Source organism: Rutilus rutilus (genome assembly GCF_951802725.1).
Source record: "Rutilus rutilus genome assembly, chromosome: 1".
Lineage (NCBI taxonomy): Eukaryota > Metazoa > Chordata > Actinopteri > Cypriniformes > Leuciscidae > Rutilus > Rutilus rutilus.
In genome coordinates, this window is record NC_140209.1 from 14,451,233 (window position 1) to 14,464,954 (window position 13,722).

Sequence of the window (13,722 nt, forward strand, 5' to 3'; positions counted from 1 at the left end):
GCGTTACGTTACGATTATAATGTAAGACTATAGAAAAAATGACAGATGTTAGCTTCAGTAAAGTTAGCTTCATTCATTGAGAGAAAAGGTATGAGGTCACATGTGCGCCTTCTGGGTTTGTAGTCTTTGTAATTACGTATTTTCACAGTCTTATACCTCAGCAGGTTTACATCGAGCTGCGACTTTCTTGACTTTAAAATGTATCTTTTAAATTGACAAACATCATATGTGTAAATCAGGGCACAATTCAAACGAGATCAAAATATTTGTTGTCTCTCGCCATTGACTACCATACAATATTTTTCCGAAATAAGGTCCCATGGTGGTCGACCGGAAGGGGAGGGACTTAGGCTCTCTATAGTCTCAAATATAATTCACGCAAAAAAATGATTCACACATGTGTAGACAATTTCACATGCATGAAACCTAATTCACGCACACACACAAAAAATTCACGTGCGTGAAAAAAAAATATATTCACAAAAACCAATTCACATGCCCAAAATAAAATTATATATTCATAAATTACATTTCACAAATGCAAAACACAATTCGTAGATACACAACTGTGCACAAAAACCTTTGAATGTTTAAAATGTACGAGTTTATCCTTGAATATGAATGTACAAATCGTCATTCACGTGTGAATCGCCTCGGCTTTGTGTGTGTGTGTGTTTTTGAGACTTTCCTGGCAGCGAACTCCTCCTATACAGATGAGTCGTACCAAAGAGTATAGAAGCCCTCTTTGGTCGTACTCTTTAGCCAGTCAGATTTAGGCTTATCGATCGACCAATCGGTATCACGTGAGGGCGGGCCTACCGACATGTTACGTCATCAGCTTTCGACCAAGAACCAGTTCGTGGCTGAGCAGAGGTATGTGTACTGCACTTGATCAGTTCATTTATGTGTTTACTGAAGTTAAAGAGTTCGAGATCAGTTGAAGCAATAGTTTATGAACTATTAACTGATGTAAGCAAGTGCTGTGGTAATCAGATGTCCCATATCGTGTCAAAAATGAAGAAGAACGATACTTGTTTTGTTGTATTTTAGCCACAGGTACAGACAGCTCTCACAAAAACTTTTTTTAATGACAATTGTTTTGGGAATTTTGGTTGTGGAAATTGATTAAAGATGATGGTATCTTTAGTTTTATAGAACTTACAAATTATAAAATGACACCTCATAGATATTCTATAACGAACAAAGTTAATGAGTTTTCATATAAGATAAATAACACTGAGTAGGCCTACACTCATTAGACACTTGTGCTTTAAAGTTGATGTGGAAGACAATTGTATATTTTATGCCCATGAGCCACTCATATTGAAGCTGATATTGTTTTGAAGAAAGTGATATTTAAATGTTTTACAATTGATATAGATAAATATTTATATGTGATTTCATAACTATTATGGCTTATTACTAGGCCTATAACCAAAGTGGATTGAAAAATAAATATTTTTAAACAATTTAAAATTGAAATTTACATATATTTGGAAACTATTTATAAAAGTAAAACTTTAAAATCAATACGAACCATGCAACTGTTTAGTATAATTATGTATTTAATGTTAAAAAAAAAAAAAAAAATCCATTGCCACTATACATTGTTTTGATGTTTTCTAAAAAAGAGAAAAAAAAGTCTTTGATACATCAAACAAACAAATAAAATAAATTAATATATAAATAGAAGGACATCTCTATTCATATAAGATGTGACGTGATCTATCATTTTAATATCACAATGTTTATTTATAATGCTTCATTCTCTTTCTCTAAAGTAATGACTAAAAATGTTTGATTTTTTTTTTTTATAAAAAATTTTTTATATATATATATATATACATATATACATATATATATATATATATATATATATATACATATACATATATATACATATATACACTACCGTTCAAAATTTTGGGGTCAGTAAGATTTTACATTTTTTTTTAAAGAAGTATCTTCTGCTCACCAAGGCTGCATTTATTTGATTAAAAATACAAACAAAAACAGTAATATTGTGAAATATTATTCCAATTTAAAACAGCTGTTAAATGTGAACATACAGTAAAGTGTAATTTATTCCTGTGATCAAAGCTGAATCTCCAGCATCATTACTCCAGTCTTCAGTGTCACATGATCCTTCAGAAATCATGCTAATATGAGGATTTGATGCTCAAGAAACATTTATGATTATTATCAATGTTGAAAACAGTTTTATTTCATGATGCTATGATGAATAGAAAGTTCAAAAGAACAGCATTTATCTGAAATCTGAAGCTTTTGTAACATTAAACACTACCGTTCAAAAGTTTGGGGTCAGTAAGAATTTTAATTTTATTTTTGGGGGAAAGAAATAAAATAAATCAATACTTTTATTCATCAAGGATGAGTTAAACTGATCAAAAGTTACAGTAAAGACATTTATAATGTTAGAAAATATTCTATTTTAAATAAATGCTGTTCTTTTGAACTTTATATTCATCAAAGAATTTTGGGGAAAAAAATTGTACACAACTGTTTTCAACATTGATAATAATAATGAATGTTTTTTGAGCATAAAATCCTCATATTAGCATGATTTCTGAAGGATCATGTGACACTGAAGACTGGAGTAATGATGCTGGAAATTCAGCTTTCATCTGAGGAATAAATTACAGTTTAAAATATATTAAAATATATTAAAATAGAAAACAGTCATTTAAAATTGTCATAATGTTTCACAATAATACTGTTTTTTTTTTTTTTTTTTTTTATCAAATAAATGCAGCCTTGGTGAGCAGAAGAGACTTCTTTTAAAAACATAAAAAATCTAACCGATCTAAAACTTTTGACCAGTAGTGTATATATATATAAGAACAAAAAGTGTTAATGACAGCAAGCAATTTAAAAATTGTGTCAGAAAAAAAAAAAAAAAAAAAAAAATTCTAATAAGCCTAAAATTAAATTCCACAAAAAAACAGAGATTTAATGGAAAAACTGTGTCTTGGTCAAAGGAGCAACTCAAAATGATGATGGGCCATGTCACATATTTACCATATAGGCTAACTGTTTACCTGTTGTTTGTCCCTTTTTACTGCGTCCTGCACAACACACAGAACCATTCCGTCTTCAGGTAGCTGTAGGCCTACACATAAAATGTGAAACCACCTACAACACCTGTCACATTGAATCTGCAAGATAGCAAAGTCATGATCTAAAACTTCACTGTTTTCCCAAACCAATTGTCATTAAAGAAAGTTTTTGTTTCTAACCTTGATTTATTTACTATTCCAAATTGTGCATTAATCCTTTGTGGAGGAAGAAATTATTATTGTACAAAGTAAAACCTATTTATGAGTGTATAAGTGTAATTGGTATGTTATTAACATCAAAATTGCATTTTAGTAAAAACTCTGGTGCCTTTTGAAATATAGCATTTGGTTTTACAGTTATAAGACATGCAACTACTTTTTTCACTGTTATACTAGCCTACATAATGGTGATATTACAAAATCCCAAGACCATAAGTTCACATTTGTTAATATTTAAAGAAACAGACGGAAATTAAATAAAACTCTTGATTGTTTACCTTCTTTCTTCAATAAAGGGATGTCATGAGATAACTGTATGCACTTAATTTCTTTTTCCTCTATGAAAATATGACAAAACATGTATTTCTTAATGTGAATGGTCATTACTTGTGAAATCAATCTAATTTCACGGCTTTGTCAAATTCCTCTTGTAATATCAATTAGAAAAATATATTTTTTTAAAAACCTGTAAAAATGTTCCAAGGGTTGGTGAATAAATCCCAGGTGGTGTGACATCATCAGGTCACATGACCAGGAAGTTATATAGATTTGCGTATTGTAAAAATTCATTAAAAATAGACTAAATGACATTTTCCAAATCTAAGTCATGTATGGTGTGCTCCAAGGGTTGGTGAATACATTACATGTGGTGTGACATCATCAGGTCACATGACCAGGAAGTTATATAGATTTGCGTATTTCAAGAATTCATTAAAAATAGACAAATTGACATTTTCCAAATCCAAGTCATGTATGGTGTGCTCCAAGGGTTGGTGAATACATTACATGTGGTGTGACATCATCAGGTCACATGACCAGGAAGTTATATAGATTTGCGTATTTCAAGAATTCATTAAAAATAGACAAATTGACATTTTCCAAATCCAAGTCGTGTATGGTGTGCTCCAAGGGTTGGTGAATACATTACATGTGGTGTGACATCATCAGGTCACATGACCAGGAAGTTATATAGATTTGCGTATTTCAAGAATTCATTAAAAATAGACAAATTGACATTTTCCAAATCCAAGTCATGTATGGTGTGCTCCAACAGTTGGTGAATACATTACATGTGGTGTGACATCATCAGGTCACATGACCAGGAAGTTATATAGATTTGCGTATTTCAAGAATTCATTAAAAATAGACAAATTGACATTTTCCAAATCCAAGTCGTGTATGGTGTGCTCCAACAGTTGGTGAATACATTACATGTGGTGTGACATCATCAGGTCACATGACCAGGAAGTTATATAGATTTGCGTATTTCAAGAATTCATTAAAAATAGACAAATTGACATTTTCCAAATCCAAGTCATGTATGGTGTGCTCCAACGGTTGGTGAATACATTACATGTGGTGTGACATCATCAGGTCACATGACCAGGAAGTTATATAGATTTGCGTATTTCAAGAATTCATTAAAAATAGACAAATTGACATTTTCCAAATCCAAGTCGTGTATGGTGTGCTCCAACGGTTGGTGAATACATTACATGTGGTGTGACATCATCAGGTCACATGACCAGGAAGTTATATAGATTTGCGTATTTCAAGAATTCATTAAAAATAGACAAATTGACATTTTCCAAATCCAAGTCATGTATGGTGTGCTCCAACGGTTGGTGAATACATTACATGTGGTGTGACATCATCAGGTCACATGACCAGGAAGTTATATAGATTTGCGTATTTCAAGAATTCATTAAAAATAGACAAATTGACATTTTCCAAATCCAAGTCGTGTATGGTGTGCTCCAACAGTTGGTGAATACATTACATGTGGTGTGACATCATCAGGTCACATGACCAGGAAGTTATATAGATTTGCGTATTTCAAGAATTCATTAAAAATAGACAAATTGACATTTTCCAAATCCAAGTCATGTATGGTGTGCTCCAACGGTTGGTGAATACATTACATGTGGTGTGACATCATCAGGTCACATGACCAGGAAGTTATATAGATTTGCGTATTTCAAGAATTCATTAAAAATAGACAAATTGACATTTTCCAAATCCAAGTCATGTATGGTGTGCTCCAAGGGTTGGTGAATACATTACATGTGGTGTGACATCATCAGGTCACATGACCAGGAAGTTATATAGATTTGCGTATTTCAAGAATTCATTAAAAATAGACAAATTGACATTTTCCAAATCCAAGTCATGTATGGTGTGCTCCAAGGGTTGGTGAATACATTACATGTGGTGTGACATCATCAGGTCACATGACCAGGAAGTTATATAGATTTGCGTATTTCAAGAATTCATTAAAAATAGACAAATTGACATTTTCCAAATCCAAGTCATGTATGGTGTGCTCCAACGGTTGGTGAATACATTACATGTGGTGTGACATCATCAGGTCACATGACCAGGAAGTTATATAGATTTGCGTATTTCAAGAATTCATTAAAAATAGACAAATTGACATTTTCCAAATCCAAGTCATGTATGGTGTGCTCCAACGGTTGGTGAATACATTACATGTGGTGTGACATCATCAGGTCACATGACCAGGAAGTTATATAGATTTGCGTATTTCAAGAATTCATTAAAAATAGACGAAATGACATTTTCCAAATCCAAGTCATGTATGGTGTGCTCCAACGGTTGGTGAATACATTACATGTGGTGTGACATCATCAGGTCACATGACCAGGAAGTTATATAGATTTGCGTATTTCAAGAATTCATTAAAAATAGACGAAATGACATTTTCCAAATCCAAGTCGTGTATGGTGTGCTCCAAGGGTTGGTGAATACATTACATGTGGTGTGACATCATCAGGTCACATGACCAGGAAGTTATATAGATTTGCGTATTTCAAGAATTCATTAAAAATAGACAAATTGACATTTTCCAAATCCAAGTCGTGTATGGTGTGCTCCAAGGGTTGGTGAATACATTACATGTGGTGTGACATCATCAGGTCACATGACCAGGAAGTTATATAGATTTGCGTATTTCAAGAATTCATTAAAAATAGACAAATTGACATTTTCCAAATCCAAGTCATGTATGGTGTGCTCCAAGGGTTGGTGAATACATTACATGTGGTGTGACATCATCAGGTCACATGACCAGGAAGTTATATAGATTTGCGTATTTCAAGAATTCATTAAAAATAGACAAATTGACATTTTCCAAATCCAAGTCATGTATGGTGTGCTCCAAGGGTTGGTGAATACATTACATGTGGTGTGACATCATCAGGTCACATGACCAGGAAGTTATATAGATTTGCGTATTTCAAGAATTCATTAAAAATAGACAAATTGACATTTTCCAAATCCAAGTCATGTATGGTGTGCTCCAACGGTTGGTGAATACATTACATGTGGTGTGACATCATCAGGTCACATGACCAGGAAGTTATATAGATTTGCGTATTTCAAGAATTCATTAAAAATAGACGAAATGACATTTTCCAAATCCAAGTCATGTATGGTGTGCTCCAAGGGTTGGTGAATACATTACATGTGGTGTGACATCATCAGGTCACATGACCAGGAAGTTATATAGATTTGCGTATTTCAAGAATTCATTAAAAATAGACAAATTGACATTTTCCAAATCCAAGTCATGTATGGTGTGCTCCAACGGTTGGTGAATACATTACATGTGGTGTGACATCATCAGGTCACATGACCAGGAAGTTATATAGATTTGCGTATTTCAAGAATTCATTAAAAATAGACAAATTGACATTTTCCAAATCCAAGTCATGTATGGTGTGCTCCAAGGGTTGGTGAATACATTACATGTGGTGTGACATCATCAGGTCACATGACCAGGAAGTTATATAGATTTGCGTATTTCAAGAATTCATTAAAAATAGACAAATTGACATTTTCCAAATCCAAGTCGTGTATGGTGTGCTCCAACGGTTGGTGAATACATTACATGTGGTGTGACATCATCAGGTCACATGACCAGGAAGTTATATAGATTTGCGTATTTCAAGAATTCATTAAAAATAGACGAAATGACATTTTCCAAATCCAAGTCGTGTATGGTGTGCTCCAAGGGTTGGTGAATACATTACATGTGGTGTGACATCATCAGGTCACATGACCAGGAAGTTATATAGATTTGCGTATTTCAAGAATTCATTAAAAATAGACAAAATGACATTTTCCAAATCCAAGTCGTGTATGGTGTGCTCCAAGGGTTGGTGAATACATTACATGTGGTGTGACATCATCAGGTCACATGTCCAGGAAGTTATATAGATTTGCGTATTTCAAGAATTCATTAAAAATAGACGAAATGACATTTTCCAAATCCAAGTCATGTATGGTGTGCTCCAACGGTTGGTGAATACATTACATGTGGTGTGACATCATCAGGTCACATGTCCAGGAAGTTATATAGATTTGCGTATTTCAAGAATTCATTAAAAATAGACGAAATGACATTTTCCAAATCCAAGTCGTGTATGGTGTGCTCCAAGGGTTGGTGAATACATTACATGTGGTGTGACATCATCAGGTCACATGACCAGGAAGTTATATAGATTTGCGTATTTCAAGAATTCATTAAAAATAGACAAATTGACATTTTCCAAATCCAAGTCGTGTATGGTGTGCTCCAAGGGTTGGTGAATACATTACATGTGGTGTGACATCATCAGGTCACATGACCAGGAAGTTATATAGATTTGCGTATTTCAAGAATTCATTAAAAATAGACAAATTGACATTTTCCAAATCCAAGTCGTGTATGGTGTGCTCCAACGGTTGGTGAATACATTACATGTGGTGTGACATCATCAGGTCACATGACCAGGAAGTTATATAGATTTGCGTATTTCAAGAATTCATTAAAAATAGACAAATTGACATTTTCCAAATCCAAGTCGTGTATGGTGTGCTCCAACGGTTGGTGAATACATTACATGTGGTGTGACATCATCAGGTCACATGTCCAGGAAGTTATATAGATTTGCGTATTTCAAGAATTCATTAAAAATAGACGAAATGACATTTTCCAAATCCAAGTCGTGTATGGTGTGCTCCAAGGGTTGGTGAATACATTACATGTGGTGTGACATCATCAGGTCACATGACCAGGAAGTTATATAGATTTGCGTATTTCAAGAATTCATTAAAAATAGACAAAATGACATTTTCCAAATCCAAGTCGTGTATGGTGTGCTCCAAGGGTTGGTGAATACATTACATGTGGTGTGACATCATCAGGTCACATGACCAGGAAGTTATATAGATTTGCGTATTTCAAGAATTCATTAAAAATAGACGAAATGACATTTTCCAAATCCAAGTCGTGTATGGTGTGCTCCAACGGTTGGTGAACAAATTCCAGGTGGTGTGATATCACCTGTTTCTATAAGATAAAATGAAATTTTGGGAGTACAATGTAACCATGTACCCATTCATAGTGAATATCCCATGCACAGCTTAAAACTATCTAAGCCTATTTGACAAAAAATAGGTTGTCCACTTAATTCACATCCTTACATTTTATTAGTATGCTTTGCGTGGTTTCGCACCTTGGAATGCTTATTTGTGTGTGTGTGTGTGTGCAGTTTTGAGACAGTCCCTTAATTTGCTTGGCGAATGTCTAACGAATGTCCAACATAAAACCTACTTTACCGCACCCTGTCCGCGGCGCCCAAGCAACGGCTCAGGACCGTGTTCAAAATCCTGCCGCGCCACAGAGCGCCATTTACATAGTTTTATATTAAATTTACATTTACAGTGCTATGCATAAGTTTAGACACCCATGCTAAAGTTGACTAAAAAGAGGAATAAAAAATCATCTTTTGGAAATTGACCTTAATGCCTTAATTTAAAAAATTAGGAAAAATCCAACCTTTTAGGACACCAATTTTCTTTGTGAATGAATAATGTATCGTAAATAAATAAATGTTCTTCCTTAAAATACAGGGTGCATAAGTTTGGACACCCCTATGTTAAATTCCCATAGAGGCAGGCAGATTTTTATTTTTAAAGGCCAGTTACTTCATGGATCCAGGATACTATGCATCCTGATAAAGTTCCCTTGGCCTTTGGAATTAAAATAGCCCCACATCATCACATAGCCTTCACCATACCTAGAGATTGGCATGGAGTACTTTCCATAAGATCATCTCTCAATGCAAATCAAACTAGCTATTAGGCTAACTGAAATAAAACCATGCCAATCTCTAGGTATGGTGAAGGCTATGTGATGATGTGGGGCTATTTTAATTCCAAAGGCCAAGGGAACTTTATCAGGATGCATAGTATCCTAAAAAAAAAAAAAACTTAAAAATAAAAATCTGCCTGCCTCTATGGGAATTTAACATAGGGGTGTCCAAACTTATGCACCCTGTATTTTAAGGAAGAACATTTATTTATTTACGATACATTATTCATTCACAAAGAAAATTGGTGTCCTTAAAGGTTGGATTTTTCCTAATTTTTTAAATTAAGGCATTAAGTTCAATTTCCAAAAGATGATTTTTATTCCTCTTTTTAGTCAACTTTAGTATAGGTGTCTAAACTTATGCATAGCACTGTATGTGTCTCAAATCGTAGTTAATGTATATACGGACCTCACCCTGTGCTGCAATATACATTTAGTTTTATATTTATTTACAGAAATCAGAAAATTGCTGATGTTATCGGATTTTCAGGTGAGAGTTGTCCTAGACGTGGCGCGGCGCTGAGCTGCGCGTCCGGTGTGCGACCCCCTTAACTGTAGGCTACGTTTCATGATTTATGGGGTAAAATACTGATGCCATGTTTATTTGATAAATCTGTTAATGAGTTTAATCTATATTCTGCGATTGTACAGTATAACTGTATGGTTTAATGCATATTTCTGGTTCTGCATGATTAGTATGTGAAACGTGGGTTGTGGCTGTGTCTTAATGTGCCTTTATTTCTCTTGTACCTCAGCCACTGCCGTATTCCAGTTTGTGTTATCGTATTTAATTATAACATATTTTGGTTTGGAGAAATCGATTTAAATCTGACCTGTTGCAGTGCATTACACTGTATTTCAGTTTGAATTGAGTTAAGTGTTCTGTGGATTTGGGCATTGATCCACTGGTTAAACTTGAGTTTTTGTGACATTTGATTATATGTCATCTTCCAATTTACTGTAAACTGTTTCTACAATTTCTTTTTTTGTTGTTTTTTTTGTTTAACTAGTGAAATCTAATTTGAAATCTTTTATCTATTTAATTGTGCTCCCATTGACCGCTGTCACTTATTTTAAACAGCAGTCAGAATAAAACCCCAATTTCAAAAAGCATAGTTTGCTTCCGGTGTGTATTTCTTCAATTTCACCCGGTTGCATTTTTTCTCCTTTATTGTTTAATTTTACTGTGACTTATGTTGTTCTTATTAATATCACTCTCATTTAATTGTTTTCTAGCTGCCTTTAAGACATATTACGAGACAGTACGGAGGAGCTTCAGGTACAAACAACCAGATCTTGCATCGTAGGCGGAAGCTGTGAAGAATTCAGCTCGGAGTCGAGCGAGAAGAAAAGAGGGTAAGATTTATTAGATTAGATCCATTTTTGGTCAATGTGACTATTTTTCAGGTACATACATAGATGTGTGTTGTCCATACGCAGTGCATTGCGCAGTACTGATTGTCTTTATTGGTTTTTACAGCTGCTAGAAGCAAGACAGAGTGTGCTAGCTGAGGATGAGGTGGGCCTTTGGAAGTGCGCTACCATAGAGCTGATGTCTGATGAGGAAGACGGCATCGTCGGCGGGGTGTCTGGATGGATTGTGCGATCTCCGTCCTTTCACAGCCAGGAGCTCACCGAGCTCTGTGCCACGCTGCAGTCGAGATTAGAGGCGATTCCAAAGTACAGGGCAACGCACCACAGACGTCTGCAAAATGGACCGAATTCAGACAGAATGCCGCTAGTTACCTACAGCTCCGAAGCAGAAAACAGACACTTCACGGTGCTGTGGGATTTTGGGCTTCTCGTGAGCTTTCCATTTGTTGTGTGGGCAAATCTCATATGCTTTTTTACATGTATGATATAGTTGTGTGTTTGTGTTTGTGTTAATAAAGCTCTTTCTTTGAATAAACAGCACGTCCCTGGCAAATTTTCCTTTCCTCAATAAATTCATTCATGTCCTTGATGGTAATAATAGTGTAGTCCATAGGATAACAATGACATGAATATACAACATAATACCATATATATATATATATATAATTTTATATTTATATATAATAATAATTTTATATTTATATATAATTATAATTTTGGGGTGGGGTTTAAATTTATAATGACCCAGGGTGACCAATAGCAACAGATCTGCCAACCAATCACAAGTGATTTTTCTTGTTTAAATGTAGTGGTTTCAACCAATACTGAGTGAGGAAATTCAAGCCATTCTCTGGCAAGGCGCGGGCGATGCTATTCATATGCTAATTAGAACCATTATCACCTCCGCGAGCTCTGCACATACATCATGGTTCGTTTCAGTCAATATGTGGCACAGACGAACGCGACGTTCACAGGCTGTAAATTGTCATTAACTGCCAAAAATTATGGAGATTTCCGGCCGTTTACGGGGACGAAAATCCCACTTTTCATGCAGTGCCACATATAAAGGGCATGCAGTAACAGAGGTCTGGGCGCCCTCTGACTGCATTGGCATTCATTGCCTCGGGTGTCTTGCAGTCTCCTCGCTTCGAGACACCGCTGCTCGGCGAGCATGTACTGTTCTGACAACATTGCGACCGTCGAGCTGCGCTCCCCTCGCATGTTGCAACTCGCCCGCCACCTCCTCGGAGCCAGAAGCTTCTAAGGTCGCTTCATTCCACTTATTTCTGCTGGCTTGCTCAATCGTGCCACTGACAAGCCTCACAACAGCCTTTGGTTCAGATACAGTGGAGACTCCGTCCCCAGCTGGCCAGCTGTTTGGGACCAGTTTGGGTCCGCACAGTCACGTCTGTTGCCCCTCTGTACTCGTCCCTCCGCCAGTTGTTTCTTCTCCTGTCTGAGTGGATATCCCTCGACACAGAAAGAACTCTGGCCACAGCTGGCCCTGGGGCCCCCGCAGAAATGTGTTCTCCAGTGAGCCTTCTTGCACTACGGTGTAAAAAGTAAGGTTCATCAATTATAAAATGATTTGGCAACTCTTCCCCTCATAAGTGAGCTCACGCCGGTCTATTTCGCGCGCGTCTCACTATCTCTGTAGCCGGAAAACTCGACAGGCGAAAATGCTGTCAGGCTTCTATGGACGTTACTTCCTCGTTCCCAAGAAGGATGGCGGCATCAGGCCCATCCCAGACCTCAGACATCTGACCTACGCCCTCACGAAATGGCTGTTCAAGATGCTAACTTTGAATCGTTCTTGAGGTTTGCATTCGAAGGGGTTGCATACCAGTATACTGTCCTACCATTGGACTGTCTCTGGCACCACGCACATTCAAGAAGTGTATGGGTGCAAATGTTTTTCCCCTAAGACAGAAGGGAATGCATATCCTCAACTACCTCGATTCTACCTCTCATTCTGGCCCAGTCAGAGGCGGAATTGAACTCTCTCAGATCTGTGCTCCTCAGCCATTTGGGATGCCTAGGACTCAGAATCAACGTAACCAAGAGCTCGCTGCTCCCCAGTCAGAGAATCTCTTCCTGGGTGCAGTAATAGACTCAGCCGAATGAAGGTTTGGCTGACACCCGAGCGCGCTCAGACCATTCAACGGCTTTTGACTTGGTTCAGAGTAGGGGCCCATTGCCCTCTCAGCAGTGGTGGACGAAGTACACATACCATGTACTTGAGTAAAAGTAAAGATACTCAAGGTAAAATATTACTCAAGTAAAAGTAGAAGTGCTGCCTTTAAACATTCACTTGAGTAAAAGTACAAAAGTATTTGCCTTCAAATGTACTTAAGTATCCAAGTACTATGATTTTTTTATGACTATAATGTCCTATTATAATTTTTGTCACAAGACTCTTGCTTAACTCAGTCTACGTGAAGACTCCAATGTCACTCTTGGCACATCAATCTATTAATAAAATTACATTAATTAGTCTATATATATATATATATTTTGGACGGAAGGGCACTGTTCCCATAAGGTATAATACATTTACAGTATTTACTGTATATATTTTAGAAGACTATATATAAAAATTCTACGTTATGGGAGTAGCCAATTTCCCTCCAAAATTAAACACCAAAACGTAATGCAGTGTTTCTGCTACTCCCCAGAAAAAAAAATGCTATTATATGCATGTAATTTTAGTGTCAACGTAATAAGCAATGTTCATTATGCGTCAATATTTACCGATAATTGCTGCAATAATAGCTGCTGCTCTCTGCCCCGCTTAAAATCATTGGCAACGCGATTTGTTTGGAACTATTGAGAGCTACACGAATCACGTGACCGCGCGGCGGCGAGATCACAGCGGCTGCACACTGCACAGACCAT

The 13,722-nt window shown here is 36.1% G+C and overlaps 1 long non-coding RNA gene across 1 annotated transcript; it reads left to right on the forward strand.

Moving 5' to 3' along the window:
• The first annotated feature begins 828 nt into the window (after window positions 1-828).
• Window positions 829-11,366, forward strand: LOC311303936. The gene is made up of 3 exons (XR_014629854.1): window positions 829-873; window positions 10,690-10,809; window positions 10,934-11,366. It is a non-coding gene; the product is annotated as an uncharacterized lncRNA (long non-coding RNA).
• The last annotated feature ends 2,356 nt before the right edge of the window (window positions 11,367-13,722 follow it).